We start from the raw sequence: 13033 nt of genomic DNA on the forward strand, positions 1-13033 counted from the left end.
AGAAGGTTTGTAGGTGTATAGTTATCCTTGCCCTCCCCCTTGCATTGTTATCACAGAATGGCCTCAGTAGTTGGGGCATTTGGGAGGGTCGGCTTGTTACTATGGCAGCACCTGACCTCCAATCAAGGTGATCTCCACCACTGGACAGTGAAGAAGGAGTCAATTGACAAGAATCTGGGAGGGGCTAGAGGTATAAAAGACAGAGCATCCATTTTGTAGATAAGCACACAGTGACTGAATCCTTTGCTCCCGGCACTGTGTTATTTTCTTTATTCAGTCTTCTGTTGTATTTTGATAAGATCTTAATAATTTACATTGTTGAAAGTGAAAATCGATTCTCACATAAAGTTGGGGTATGTGGGGCAAGCTGTCCTCACTGGGTCAGCTCTAAGGCAGAACTTCCCTGACCTGATCAGAGTTCCTTAGGAGTGGCCTGACATCAATATAAATCACTGAATGGTGCAATCAGCTGTTCTCTAAAGAGAACATTAATAAAATACACTCTTCAAAATAGGATTACGTATTACTTAAAAGCTCTTTGAAATATTTCTCCACAACTTTAAAAGGAAATCTGCCTAATGAACTGCTCCAGAGCCAAGAGAAATCAAGGCAGAGCCAAGGTTTGTCAGGACTTGCTTGATCCTAATGAGCCCTGTGATACATTTGGAGCTGAGCCCTGGAACATCAGGGCCTAAGAGGAAATTGCACAATCCTTTCCAGGAGTCAAAGTCAGAAGAAAACTCCAAAGTGTCTCAAAGCATGAATGGGTTTCACTGAGGTCCATCTCCAACACAGGCTCCTCATGGACTCCTTGGTGGGGAGAATTGGAGGCCAGAATTGGGAAAAACCCCTCTCAGTAGTTCAGAGTGGAAAGGAACATCCAAAGTACCTTAAAAATCTTGAGTATCTCAAAGCATTAATGAGCCCCACTGAGTGTCAGTACAAAGCTCTCAAGGGACTCATTAAAGCAGATAATTGGGGCCATGATTACACAAACCTCTCACAGAGTCTCTATCAAAAGGGAAACAGCCAAGTACCTTAAAATGACTGAAGTAGCTTGAAGCATTAATGACCCGCTGAGTGCTGTTACTGACAAAGCCTCTCCAGAGACTAATTACAGCAGATAATTGGAGGCCATGATTGCACAAATCTCTCAGAGACTCCAAGGCAAAAGCCAAAACCAAAGTCCTTTGAAAAACCTGCAGTCCCTGCAGGGAGCATGAAGGAGCCCCCAGGGCCATTGCTGAGCAAGTCTCCCCAGGGACTCCTTCCATCAGAACCTTGAGGCCACTGGGATGTGGGCTAGGGGGGGATGCTGAGGGCAGGACAAGGGCAGGACAGCGCCCAGCCTGGCTGGGGCTGTGCCAGGAGGCCCTAGGGCCTCAGGACAAGGTGTCTCCTCCCAGACCTTGGTGGCACATACCCTGCTGTGCCCCTGGGCAGCAAGACTTGGCTTCTCTTTGTCCCCACCTGTCATCCCTGCCTTCAGTTCTCTGCTCTGCCTGGGGCCTGGGGACATCTTCTTAGTTGTGTTCCTCAATGGAACCCATTAAAAGTCCAAGAAACTTTGGTGTTGGATTCTGACTTGGAGGTCTGGAGAGGTTTCTTCAGCTTCCTCTCAGGGACTGATGTTCAGGGTCTGAGCACAAAGCCCCAGAGGCTCATTAAAGTCCTTGTGCTGTGTCTGTGCTGCTGAGCTGGGCTGGGCTCCTGGCACAGAGGCAGCTCCTGGTAACCAAGAAGAGCTTCAGAAGCACATTTTTCTTGATGAGCAGCTCTTCTGCCAGCCCAGCAGGGCTGGGGCACTGCCTGCAGCCACCCCGGGCACAGCGCAGAGGCACAGAGAGCTTTAATCAGTCAGGGCTGGGAAGGTGCTGAGAAGTGCCTGGGGCAGAATCACCGCCAGCCCTTGGCACAGGAACCTCTGGCTGCAGGACAATGCAGCTGCAGCTCTTGGAGTGATCTAAAGCTGGAACATCCCAATACCTACAGACCCTGTGAGTACATTCTCTGATTGTCTCTTGTGCAGAGCAGCCAGGGGTGCCCAGGGCTGTCCTGCAGAGCAGGGTCCTGCAGCCCAGGGCGCTGTGCTGGGGCAGGGACTCTGCCACCTGCCAGGGACAGCTCTCAGCCAGCCCTGGCAGCTGCTGCCAGCACTGGGGGACAAGATCTGGGTGGGAGGAGACAGCTGGTAGGGCTTGGAAGTGTTCTCCTTGTGTGGTGAGGATGCTGCATTGTTCAGGGCTGCTCCCAGCATGGCATTTAACTGCAGAACATTTCCAAGTAGATTATACACAGAGCACAGCAAGGCAGGGGCTGCATGAAAGGAAAATCCTGCCTTTTTATTTTACTGCTCTGGGTTGCCTTGATGGGAAATTCCACGTAGATATTAATCTCTCAGTTCAGGTTTTGAATTAAAAAAGATCATCTCACCAATATGGACAGACCAGGCAGTGACAGAAATCAGCACAAGGCCCTCACAGGCAGCATCAGTGTCGCTTTTTAGCCTCCTTACGGTTGTTCTTGCATCGCCATCAGAGCCTGCAGAGCCAGAACTGCCCCTGGGCAGTGCCTCAGCTGGGTGGGGTTTGCAGGGCAGAGCTGAGCCCCCAAGGCCTGGCTGGGCTCTGGCAGCACTGGCAGGGCCCAGGCCTGGGCACAGGGAAGCAGCTGCAGGCAGGGACAGCTCCAGGCAGCAGAGCCCTGGTCAAGCAGTGGGGGGAAGTGCCCTCAGGCTTTGCTGGGATATTTAAAGTCCTTTCCAAACCAAACTATTCCATGATTACTTTTTTTACAGATCTGCATGCCAAGACACCTCAAATGTCCAACGGCAGCTCCATCAGCCACTTTCTCCTGCTGGCATTGGCAGACACGCGGCAGCTGCAGCTCCTGCACTTCTGCCTCTTGCTGGGCATCTCCCTGGCTGCCCTCCTGGGCAATGGCCTCATCATCAGCGCCGTAGCCTGCGGCCACCATCTGCACACGCCCATGTTCTTCTTCCTGCTCAACCTGGCCCTCAGCGACCTGGGCTCCATCTGCACCACTTTACCCAAAGCCATGCACAATACCCTCTGGGACACCAGGGACATCTCCTACACAGGATGTGCTGTACTGGCCTTTTTCTTTTTGTTCTTCATCTCAGCAGAGTTTTATCTGCTGACCATCATGTGCTACGATCGCTACGTGTCCATCTGCAAACCCCTGCACTATGGGACCCTCCTGGGCAGCAGAGCTTGTGCCCACATGGCAGCAGCTGCCTGGGCCAGTAGCTTTCTCTATTCACTGCTGCACACAGCCAATACATTTTCCCTGCCCCTGTGCCATGGCAATGCCCTGGACCAGTTCTTCTCTGAAATCCCATGCTGCACATGCTCAAGCTCTCCTGCTGCAAACTTTATGTTAGGGAATTTGGGCTCATTGTGTTTTCCATATCTATAGCATTAGGCTGTTTTGTGTTCATTGTTTTCTCTTATGTGCAGATCTTCAGGGCTGTGCTGAGGACCCCCTCTGAGCAGGGACAACACAAAGCCTTTTCCACCTGCCTCCCTCACCTGGCTGTGCTCTCCCTTTTTACCAGCACTGCAATGTTCGCATACCTGAAACCCCCCTCCATCTCTTCCCCATCCCTGGATCTGTCACTATAAGTTTTGTACTCTGTGGTGACTCCAGCCCTGAACCCCCTCATGTACAGCCTCAGGAACCAGGAGTTCAAAGCTGCCCTGAGGAAAGCGAGGACTGGATGCTTTTCAGAAGTTAAAATCTTTCTAGTCTATGCCGGTGTTCACTGTGTAATAGATTTCATGCCCAGCCTGTCTTCTAAAGCTTTTAAAAGTGCTGGGAGTGGGGGTACAGGCTTTTCTACTTTTTCCTTGTGATCATTTTCCCGCTGAAAATTTAGTCATCTTCCTATATTGAGTTCACTGTCTACCTCTTGAACTTGATTCACAGAATGTGTATATTAGAAATCATGCTCTGTGTGTGTTTAAAGTAAATGTTAAATATAGTAAATGTTCCTGCTGAGTCTTATTTGTCAAAAATCCTCCCTCAGCTGCAGGGGCAGCTCCTGTGTGCAGCTGTAGAGAGGAAAACAGTCCCAGCCCAGCAGCACTGCCAGGGAACAGCAGCACCTGCTCTTTTGAGTGCTGCTCTTTTTCCACTTCCAGCCTCTCCTTTATTGTCCTTGTCCAAGGCTGAGTGCTCTGGCAGATCAGTCCCTGTCCTGCTGTGTGTCCATGCTGTGCCCGCAGGTAGGGTCAGGCCGTGGGCACTGCTGGGACACAGCTGGGCTCCAGCACAGCAGCTCCATCAGCAAAGGGCATCTCCTGAGGGTAGGGCAGGGAGGCTTTGCTCCCCTCCAGAGTCACTCTCAGGACTCTCAAGAGGCTCTTTGTGTTCCTTGCTCTCCCAGGGCTCAGTGGGATGAGATCAGGGTCTCACTGTGGCCTTCAGAGGACTCAGGTCTGGATCAGGTTTTGCTTGTTGGTGGCCAGTGCCCATCAGATGGCGAATGGTCTGTGCTGAACCTTCCTGGGGCTCTGCAGCTTGTGCCAGGCCTGATGGCAGGGGAATGTTTGCCTGGAGGGTCTTGGGAGCTGCAGGAGAGCACAGAGGACCTGCAGGGACAGAATGTGCTAGAGACCAGCAGGGAGTGGAGCTCACTGGGCACAGCCTGTGCAGGGTGGGGTCACCCCGAGATCAAGGACTAAATGTCTGCTGTGAGCCAGGAGAGCTCTGCAGCCCAGGGACACAGCAGGCACAGGGAAAGGAGTCTGGGCACTGACTCCTCTGACCCTCAGGGAACTCCCTGAGGAGGATCCAGGGCAGCCCTGAGCCCCTCTGGCAGCCCTGGAGCTGGCAGGCACCTCTGAGCCCCACCATGGCCCCACAGGGCCTGTGTGGGAGGGGGTCAGTGCAAGGAGCACCATCAGCTGCCTCTGTGTGCCAGGCTGAGCAGAAGAGCCCAGCAGAGGCACCCAGGGCCCTGGGCAGCACAGCCCCTGTGCTCTGCAGAGCAGCAGCCCCAGCTCAGGCTCTGGGGAGCAGGGCAGGGGCTGCAGTGATGGCTGCTTGGGCCAGCACAGACGTGTTCCCCTGAGAAAAGCTCTGGGGGCAGCTGGCATGGGCCAGGAGCAGAGCAGGAGCCCGTGGGGGTGCAGAGGAGCCCTGGCAAGAGGCTGCCCTGTCCCTGGGCCAGCAGGAGCTGCCTGAGGAGCCCCGGGGCCAACTCTGCGCTGTGCTGGGCAGCAGGGCTGGCCCTGGGGCTGCAGGAGCTGCCCGAGCTGAGCATCTGCTGAGCATTCCAGACACAGAGTGGCTGTCCCTGACCTCCAGGGCCTTGAGTTCCTGCTGCCGGGCCAGACCTGAATCTGCTGCTCTGCTGGGCTGGGGCAGGGGCAGGGAAAGGCTGAACTGGGCACTGCCAGGGAGAGGAAAACAATGGAGCCTTGTCCCCACGAGTCCCCACAGTGTCAGAATGGTCTCCATGGATCCATGAGGGCTCACAGTGTCACAAAGGCCCCTTGGTTCCATGAGGCCCCACAGGGTCACCACGGTCCCCTGGTTACACAAGGCACAGCAGTGTCACAAGGGCCCCTTGGTTCTATGGAGCCCCCCACAGGGTCAGTTTTGCCAGTGGGCAGGGTCAGCACCAAAGACACAGACTCCAACTGAAGGAATTGTGTAATTTATATTATGTATGTCTGCAAAAAATTACAAAAGCATAAGCTCAGCAAAACACATACTCATTAGAAAATAATTACAAAAGCAGAAGCTCAGCAATGCACCCACTCATCACCACCAAAGATTGCCTGCAGTGATTAAGAAAGATCCAGCAGCATTTACCCTCAGCCTTTACCATCCCCCAGACCCACACAGCAGCTGGGGAAGCTGTCACAGCCAAGGCTGCAGAGCCACTCCTGGGCACTGGGAATTCCTGCAGGTGCCTCCAGCCACAGGTGAGGCTCCAACCCCGCTGGGAGAGGGCCCAGCTCTGACAGTGCTGAATGAACAAACTGACAGCACTGCTAGTGTGGCAACATCTGCTTTCATCCTCCTCTTGGGTCCCTCCCAAAGCCTGGCCAGGGCTCAAGGAGGAACCAAGGGAGCTGACTTTACTCCTTTAGCCCCAAACAAAGCCAGATGTCAGATTTCATGGCCTTGTCTGGCTTCTAAATACAGAAAGGTCAATACATGTTTCAGTAATGAGTGGCTACATCTATTACAGGGCCTAATGACCATGCATATTTCATTAGGGAGCAGATACAAATATAACCTTTGCTTGGAAGGTTCATCCAGAGGCCACCTTTGGCTCAGGGCCTGCTGTCCAGGCCTCACTCAGGGCTGGTGTCCAGGCCTTGGCACTTCAGGGACGTGGTTTAGTGCTGGGCTTGGCACTGCTGGGTGAGCGGCCGCACTGGGTGAGCTCAGAGGTCTTTTCCAACAGAAAGGATTCTATGATTCCATGATTCTATCCACTGCATTCAGCTGGGTCTATTTTAGCAGCATTACTTTGCTCAGAAGGTCTCCTCTTGCCCAGCTCCTGTGGCCTGAGGCTTCAGCTCCTTCAGCTCCTGGTGCTGAGCTGCTCATGGTGAACGAGACGACTTGGAGAGAAGAATACAGTCCATGCAATTCCTTCTGGGACACGGAGAGGGGAGGCTGTGCAAACAGCATTGTTGGGGGGGCTGTGCAAGGAGCATTGTTGGGGGGGCCTCCTCTCTGCTCTTCATGCCTTTCAGCGCTTTGAACCAGCCAAGAGCTTTCTCCAAGAGTGCAATGGAGCAGCTGTTCCTGCTCCTGACTCTGGCTCTCTCCAGTCTCTGCCCTTGCCTGGTTCTGTCTCTCTTGCTGTGCCCTCTCTTCCCCCAGGGCTTGCTGGCTGCTGCCCAGGACTGTGGCACTGGCACAGATCCAGTGCTCCAGAGCCTCCTTTCTGTGCCCTTGGAGCTGCCTGGGCACAGCAGCCTTTTCCATCTGGAAGCTCCCCATGGACAGGGAGTGCCCAGCTCCGCTCCTTGCACAGCCTCCAGGAGCCCAGGGCTGCCATCTCCAGTCCCTGCTGGCACTGGGGGCTCCCAGGTGCCTCAGGCTGCTGTGACACCGCTGCACACGGGAGGGAAGAGGGGCAGGGGCTGTGCTCAAAGTCAGCTCCATGTGCTGCTGCTGCTGCTGCTGCTGTGGGGTCATTTATGCAGCCCTGGCCCAGAGTCAGGGATCAGATCCTGCCAGTCTCTTCCAGCCCTGTCTGCTCAGAGTTTGGGCCTTAGAGCCTCAGGTGGGCAAAGGCAGCTGCTGCTGGTCACTCTGTGTGCCCAAGTTCAGCAGTGCTGCTCCATCAGTCTGTGCCCAGCAACGGGGAAGAGTCTCAGCCCTGCAGGGCCAGGAGCTGCTGGGCTGTGCCTGAGCAGCTCAGCCAGCAGGAAGGGAGCTGCTCCACACGGGAACCAGGAGCAAAGAGCATTCCTTTTATAGGACATGTTTTCTATTTAAAGGAAAAAAAAGGAAAAAGGAAAAAAATAGGTAAATTGTAAAAGATAAGAATAAACTCCAAGTGTTGCTGAAAAAACATAACATAATGTTAGTGAAAAAAACAAAACAAAGGCAAAGTTAAATTCTTTGCATTAAGAGGTAAATGATCTTTTTAAAAAGAGAACTCAGCTATTTACATTGTAAATGTGCTGATGGCATGGATCCATCTTACTAACCTCAGCAGCCTTTTAAAAGATTTTGAGCTTTGTTTCCAACATTGGTATTTGAAACTGTGGTTGAAGCAAGAGGAAATTGCTTTGTGCCCTTCCAGCTCCAAGCAGGACTAGGAATGGAAACTCTGTCAAACCCCAAATCCTTTAGAAGATGCCCTTCCTTCTCAGCCTGGAAATGGGCTGCACATTCCCTTTGAAACTTACAGGGATTTCTTAGAGACACAAAGTCCCACTTACAGCTTTTTGCTCTGGTTTGGCAGTGCAGAAGGGCAATTCTCCATCCATTAGCTCCAGACTGCACTGCCTCAGGAGCACGGCCCACTCGCCAGCTTTGGCCCACTCACGGCACTGCTAGAGGAGGAAGAAAGTGCAATTGCACAATTCCAGCCAATCAAGAAGGAAGAGTGGGACAGACAAAACACCCTGTACAGATCCAGGTGTTCAGCTGGGACTGTGGAGAGTTTGGGTCCTTGCCAGTTGGATGTGTGTCCCCAGCTGCAATCTCTGGGCCTGCAGCTGAGTCTCACTCACCTGCCAAAGCAGAAAGCTCAGGCACTCTGTCACAACGGGCTCGTCTGATGCAAAGCTGTCAGAGCAATGTGAGGGCAGAGCCAGCCCAGCTGGGCCCAGGGCTGAGTCCAGCTGTGCCCTGGCAGAGCCCAGAGCAGCCTCAGCACCTGCAGAGCCCGGCTGCAAGGAGAGAAAACAGAAAGTGCCCGTCAGCTGAGGGCTCCTGTCCCCTTGTGCCAAGGCCTGCGGTGCCCAGGCCATGCTGGCTGTGCCCAGAGCTGTGCCCAGAGCTGCCCATCCCTGCTGCCTTTGGCAGCAGAGCAGGAGGGCAGGACACGTGCCCAGCCTGCAGCCAGCCAGGGCACATCCAGCCCTCAGCAGCTGCCCAGAGCAGGATGCTCCTGTGCTCGCTGCCATCTCCCAAAAGCTCTGATCCCACCCTGCCAAGCACACAGGGACCCACCTCACACCAGCCACGGCTGCAAGAAAAGCTGCTCCCAAACCATGGCCTCAGCCTTCTCCAAGGGCACGGCCCATCCACGCCACAGCTGCTCCCCAGCACTTCCCCATCCAGACTGGACCACCTAGAACATTTCCTCTGGAGAAGAAACAACACATTCTTGAAAAGAGATTAGATACAAAAAGGGAAAACAAGAAAAACAGTAAAAACTCTTATTTCTGTCAGGGCCTTGAGGAAGGCCCAACTCCTGCATGGTAGGGAAAAACCCAGCCATGGCTGTGGGAAGCCCACACTTTCTCTCTTCCTCCCTGCACTGCCCTCCAAAATCAGTGATCCCAAAGCAAACACGGGCAGCTGAGCAGCCCAAGCCCTTCCTTGCCTGCACAGCAAAGCAGCTGTGCACAGGTTCTGGAGCCCCACCTCTGGTCCCACCATGAGGCTTTGTTTGTGTCGGGCTGGCTGCCCCAGCCCCAGCCTGGGGCACGGTGGGTACTGGGGGCTGTTGGCAGGGCCAGGAGCCCACTCCGATTGCGTACCCACCCTAGCCCATGCCCCAGCCCCTCCAAAAAGCAGCTGGGCAGCGACTGAAGAATGAGTTGCATCTGCCCCAGCAAAGGGGTTTCCAGCCAGGCTGGGCAATGCCCAAATCTGGCAGAATTTCCCCAGGTGGGGACTCATCTGCAAATTCTCTATGGAGTTTGGCTTTGAAGAAGGTGCCAGAATCAAAGTCCATCACCTTCAGCCGCCAGTGGCCAGGCTGAGGAAGAGCTTTTCATCCTTGATGACATCCTCGCTGTCTCCAGCAGCAGCAGCAGCATCCCCACCCGGTACAGCTTCTCCAGGGGCTCCTTCTCCTTCCCTGGGGGGAGACCAGGCTTTCAGAGCTCTGCCCAGGGCCCCAGCTGTCAGGGAACCAGGACAAGCAAAACCAGATGGGATGGATACTCCAGGGACCTGGAGAACCATTCCCAGCAGTTGGGAAAATCCTAGGTGGTCCATCCACCCATAGATGAGGTCTCCAAATTTGCCCCAAAATTGGGTCCAGCTTTTAGAGGCCAAAAAGAGCAAGTCCAAGTGACTTGATGACATTATTTTTTAGCACAGAAAGCCCTGCAGCTGATGGGACATTTCACAATCAGCAGGGGACACAGCTAGGCCAAAGCCCAGACCTCTGCTGGGAGGCTGTATCCCCAAAAACTCTTCAGACAAACCTCCATGCAAGTCAGTTGGGAAAGTTTCTTCAAATGATCCATTTCTGGCACCTGACTACACAGGGTTATGTGAAAGATTCTAAAGCAGCTGCTCTGGAGTCAAAGAGGCAGCACTAAGGGTCCTTGTCATCTCTTTGTAGCTAAATCACACTTTGGGGGAGTTGAAGGAGTTTGGAAGGAGCTAGAGAGCGGACCTCTGAGTTTTTTAGATGATGCCATTGCTTTTTCTTCTCTTCTACATAGGCAGGAAGGGTGAGTTGGGCTCACATCTCCACCGCATGGCTCACAGGGCCGCAAGACTTGTAGTTACAAGAGCTTTGAAGGATTTCTTGGCCAAGAAGACACGGCCAACAAGGATATTTGTGGTTTGGAGCCAACCCTTCAAAATTTCATCTTATGGACTAACGCTACAGGGTAAGCTTCCTTAGCCAATCATGTTATGACACGCAAACCTACAGCACTGCATCCTAAACTTCTTGTTTACCATTGTAACTACTTTTGTGTTTTCTAGATCTTGGACTTTAAAACTCTAAACTTTCCTCCACTTCAACGTTCCTCCCCGTGTCTCTGCTATAATAAACTAGAAATCCACATTCTCGCTTCTAGCACCTAAGTTTGGAAGCCCTTTGCAAGGTCTCAGATCAAATCCTGTGTTTAATTCTAAGCTTTGCTGACAAGACCAAAGGTCTGAGATTTCCCTGCATTTGGGTTTCCAACAACACTGATGCTGTCAGTTCCAGAGTGCTCAGGGTCCCTCTTGCAAGTCAACTCTAGCAGGAACAAGGCGGCTGCCAGGGGGCTGCTTGTGGCCTCTGACAGCCCACTGGCCAGGGCTTGCCAGCGGCCCAGCCCCTCAGGGGCTGCCCCAGCCCGGCCAAGCTGCCCGGCAGCAGCGCCGCAGCCCCACAGCAGCTCCAGAGCAGCCCCATGCAGAGGCACCTGGGAGCCCTCAGCAAGGCAGCCGGCAGCACACGGGCAGGAGGACACGGCTGGCGCTTCCTGCCTGGCACAGGGCTTGTGGCCATCTCCAGGCACCGCTCTGGCAGGGATCCCCGCAGCTCCGGCCCCCGCCCAGCCGCTCTGTGGGCAGCACAAAGGCTTCAGCAGAACCACCAAAGGCCAAGGGGCTTCTGGCCATTTCCCCTTGCCGGCTGTACACCTGGGCAGCTGGCTGAGCGCAGGCACCCTTTTCCCCCTGGAGGGCCTCAGGACCCCTCAGCCAGCTGTGCTGCTGAGCACAAGCATCCTTTTCACCCTTTCCTGCCTCTTGCCCTGCAGACCCTGTGCAGCAAAGAAAAGCTCCTGGCAGTCTGTGTATCATAATACATTCTATAATTATTTACAGTAGTCTATAATCTATAATAATATATATAATGATAATATATATTTTTTTTTTCAATATAGATAAAACAATGAAAAGAAAAAAAGAAAAATCTTGAAGAAAAGGAAAATTACCCTGGCTCAGGTTGCCCCAGCAAAGACAGCCTCCAGGATCAGCTCTCCTTGTAAGTCATCTGGCAGCGCAGCCAGCCGAGCCCCGACAGACGAGGCCGTGTCCTTCATGCCCTGTGCAGCTCATCTTGCAGCTTCTGGATGGTGGAATATCGCCCATGCTGTATTGCCTGCAAAACATGCAGTGTTTGAAGTGCCAGCTGCAACACCGCATTGCTCATGTCCACTGTCAGGCATTCCAGGGCTGCGAGAGAGAGAAACAGAGCCACGGTCAGAGCCGGATCTGCGGGGGGCCAAGGAGAGCCCCCTGCAAGGCCCATCCCAGCCGGCTCATGCCATGGCCAGGAGGGAGAAGGGAGCAAGGGGATCAGCCCGAAGCTGCTGGCCACGAATGGCCCGCGTGGCCCTGAAAGCTCGGTGTGCTCTACCCACGGGAGCAGAGCCCTCCGCAGCCGGGGCAGGGCTTGCAGCTCTTCCCCCGGCAGCCCCCGCTGTCAGCCCGCTGCCCTCACTCACCAGCGCAGATCAGCTGCAGCTCTTGCTGCTGCCCCCTCAGGTGCCACCCGGCCATGCCTGTGAACACAGAGCCTGTCACGGCCCCAGCAGCACAGCTGCCTGCCAGCGCCGCTGCGGCGCTGTGGCCACACGGGCTGTCGGCCCGGCAGGGCTCAGCTCAGCCCATGCGGCACGCTGTCGCCCCAGGGCACGGCTGTCAGAGGGCGACAGCAGCAATGCCCAGGCCAGGCGGGGCTCCACGGCGCCGGGCGCGGCTGCCGCTGCCGGGGCAACAGGCGGGGCTGGGGCTGAGCTGCGGCGGGCCGGGGAGAGGAAGGGCAGCCCGGGCTCGTAACTCACCCATGAAGCTGATGGCCGCCTCTCGCAGGGGCTCCTGTGGGCTCTCCAGGTAGCGCAGGGCTCGGCGCAGGTGCTCGGCCGCTCTGCTCCTGTCCTCTGCCAGCTGGAGAGAGCGGCAGGAGGGAAGGGTTGGCGCGGGCTCAGCCCCTGGGCCGGGCGCTGCCTGTGCCCAGCCCCGGCCTTCCCTGCCCGCACAGCCCTGAGGCGCGGCCAGCAGCCGCTGGCGCCGGGCTCCCGAGGGGAGGGGGAGAGGGCCGGCTGCTGCCCGGGGAACCGCGGTGCCGCCCCTGCCCCGCAGCTCTGCCGGGCCGGGGTTTCATGGGCACCCGGCTCGGGCCCACGGGAGCCTGGAGAAGAGCCCGCGCGGCCTCTGGCTGCAGCAGCGCGCAGGGGCACAGCTGCCCGGCCCGCACACTGAGCACCGCCCTCAGGGGGCTTCTCCAGGGTGAGGCTAGGGCATGCAGGCCGTCCTTACCAGGAGCTCAGTGAACTTCAAGTGTTTCTCTTTCCTCAGTTTTTTCAAGATCTTTCCTTTTCAGGAACTTGACCGCACAAAGCAGCATCTGCCGAGAAGTCTGGAGAGCAGCAGAGACATGGAGATTGCCCCACAGCCCAGGGCACAGGAGCCGCAGCCTGGAGGAGGCTGCGGTCCAGCAGGTGCAGGGCAGGAGGCAGCCGAGCCCCTGCCAGGGGGACAACAGCAGCCCACAAGTCCTCACCTGTGCCACATGCCAATTCTCATCATTGCAGTGGAAGAAGAGTGGGAGCAGGCTCTGCCACACTTGTGTCATCAGGGGCTTTTTTCCTTCTTCTTCTGCAGCAGACATCAAGGTGTGGAAGACAAT

General features: G+C 55.2%; 1 long non-coding RNA gene across 1 annotated transcript; it reads right to left on the reverse strand.

The window, feature by feature from the left end:
- Window positions 1-5746: 5746 nt before the first annotated feature.
- On the reverse strand, window positions 5747-12357 carry LOC141726005 (uncharacterized). The gene is made up of 7 exons (XR_012577512.1): window positions 12189-12357; window positions 11337-11503; window positions 9407-9529; window positions 8674-8808; window positions 8232-8390; window positions 7938-8051; window positions 5747-7480 (listed from the first exon to the last, which is right to left on the reverse strand). It is a non-coding gene; the product is annotated as an uncharacterized LOC141726005 (long non-coding RNA).
- Window positions 12358-13033: the final 676 nt, after the last annotated feature.

The sequence above is a fragment of the Zonotrichia albicollis genome, chromosome 32 (genome assembly GCF_047830755.1).
Source record: "Zonotrichia albicollis isolate bZonAlb1 chromosome 32, bZonAlb1.hap1, whole genome shotgun sequence".
NCBI lineage: Eukaryota > Metazoa > Chordata > Aves > Passeriformes > Passerellidae > Zonotrichia > Zonotrichia albicollis.